Source organism: Cynara cardunculus (assembly GCF_001531365.2).
Source record: "Cynara cardunculus var. scolymus isolate 2C chromosome LG 10, CcrdV1, whole genome shotgun sequence".
Classification (NCBI taxonomy): Eukaryota; Viridiplantae; Streptophyta; class Magnoliopsida; order Asterales; family Asteraceae; genus Cynara; species Cynara cardunculus.
The window spans coordinates 12,416,676-12,419,164 of NC_037537.1; the positions used below are offsets into that span (position 1 = coordinate 12,416,676).

At 32.5% G+C, this 2,489-nt stretch overlaps 1 protein-coding gene across 1 annotated transcript in view; it reads left to right on the forward strand.

Annotated features, from left to right (window-relative positions):
* The first annotated feature begins 3 nt into the window (after positions 1-3).
* The window catches only part of LOC112519997, a 9,858-nt gene continuing 7,372 nt past the window's right edge, over positions 4-2,489 (forward strand). The window contains exon 1 of the mRNA XM_025128302.1: positions 4-146. The gene's annotated coding sequence lies outside the window, so the exon portion shown is untranslated. The remainder of the gene's footprint in view (positions 147-2,489) is intronic.

Here is a 2,489-nt window from a genome sequence, read left to right on the forward strand (position 1 = left end):
ACGTTACGGCTACCTTCTGCCTTCCTCGAAAACCGCCGGAGAACACAAGCCGACGGCATCGGCAGTATTTACCGACCGAAGTGAAGAGCAGAGCATTAAGTGCTTTTGATCTGGTTTAGTAGATTTTTCAGACCGAGTTATCTGAAGTAATGTGTATTAATAAGCAGTACATCATGCATAAAAATGGTTTTTAAGAGTTTTGTTAAATGCTTTATAATATATATATATATATATATATGTGTGTGTGTGTGTGTGTGTGTGTGTGTGTATATATAGAGATAGAGAGAGAGAGAGGGGGGGGGGGCAGGGAGGAACGATAAAATGCAAACCACCATTATTTGTACAAACCGTGCAAACCAACCTTATCCGTCGAATTGTTTTATCTTAAGAATTTTTTCATGAAATTGTTTTATCTTATGAAATTGTTTCATATAATACTTTTTTTGATTAAGTTGTTTCATATATGGTTATGGAATTGTTTCATATAATACTTACGAAACTTTAATGAAACTATTTCATGTATTTTTCTAAAATTAATATAATGAAGATGTTAATATCAATGATTAACACCCTCCATAATAAAAATGATTAATCAACCTCTTATAATTACAAAAAAAAAATTGATAAAATAAAAAATTATGATTGGTTGAATAAGGTTTGCACGGTTTGAACATGGTTTGCAAAGTAAACTTCCTCTCTCTCTCTCTCTCTCTCTCTCTATATATATATATATATATATAGGAGCCCATTCAAGGGAGAAATGATTAGTTTGTGGTAACTAGAGATCCAATCTCAACCATAAATCAACGGATAAATTGAGAAATTAATAATTATGATAGTTTGAATTATAATTATAATTAGAGAGCATTTTAGGTATTTTTAAAAAACTCCTCTCTCATCTCTCCTCTCTCCAATATCCGGCCTCCGGTGAACATTAATCCAGCAGGTACCAAGTAATCACAAAGATACACAATTTGATACCCATTGTGATATATTGTGATATCATTGTGATACCAACTATGATACCAATTCAAACATTAAAAACAAAATCAAATCCATAATCCAAATTTAAGAGATACATACAATCGATCCACGTTATGTTACCCAAAATACATACAAGATGCACTGTGATACCCAATGTAGTACCAATTGGGGTACCACTGTGTATCACTCTGAAGGAATCAGAGGTTTGCCTCTGAATGGAGCAGGTAAACAAACACCCCCTTCGACTTCAGTAGTTTAGTGGCAGAAGCTTTGAACTCAAAAAATAATTCGAAAATGGGGGCAACTAAAGGCGGTGAACTGGTTTACATGATCTACAGAGTTGTGACGTATGGTCTAACATCGCTGATAAATCTTCATATCCGGTGGCGCAAGTTCTGAGGTCTGGAACATCCTCTCCGGTGGCCGGAATGTCTCGGTCGACCGTCTATCTCTCGGCCTCCTGGCCCTCTTATCTGGTTCCACGCCGTTTCCCTAGGTTTTACTAATTCTCTCTCGAAAATCTTCTTAATCGTTGTATGTATGATTATTATATGCATATCAAGCGAAATTTTGTGTATAGTTGTTAGGGAAGAGGTGGATATTGGCTATGACGGGAAGGGTGGCCGGAGAAGAAGTCGATGAAGGAGAAGAGTACACCATATAGGGTTTTATGATTATAAACATTACCAATTTACCTTTTATGTTACTTTAGGATATAACATTAATTATTTAAATGATATGCTCACATTGGACCTTACAGCTATCACAAACTAATCAGTTCTCATTTCATTAGGCCCATATATATATATAATAGAATTTTGTTAAGAAATACAGTTGTAAAATGAAATAAAATGAATAACATTAAAGATCGTCGTGTAGATAATGTATGCATTTCTTGTATATTTGATGACATTGCATGAATTTTTTCTATTTTTGGAAAGTTTATTTGACAATTTTATTAAGAAAAACAAAAGTACACCTAAATGACATGATAACTACCATCCAAAGGCATACCCACTCTCCAAATGGGACAGACCCACAAATGTCTATGTGGTACTAGTCAAAACAACTAAACATAACTGGTTAAAAAACTTTCATACCAAAGTAAAATTGGACTGTCCATGTAATTAATTGGGATCAATTTTTTCCAACTTAGTTGATAATTGATATATTCATAAAAATAAAGTAATATAAAAGCACATATTTTCGTCAATTAAAACACATCTAAATTAAACAAATTCTCATTTCTCTCGGGATTCAGAAACTCCAACATTCTACAAAATAATCTTCACAGCCAACATTCATTCTCTAAATACAAACCTTTTAGTCCAACAAATTTCATGTAAATGTCTAAACAAAAACTTATTAGGTATAAAAAATAGTAAGCATGTGTATGAATAATATGAAAAAAATATTAATTGCTCTTAATATAAAGTAGTATAGGGAATAATCATTTATTAAAGACTTAATGTATCGATAAATAACATAAACAAATATTAAATTTG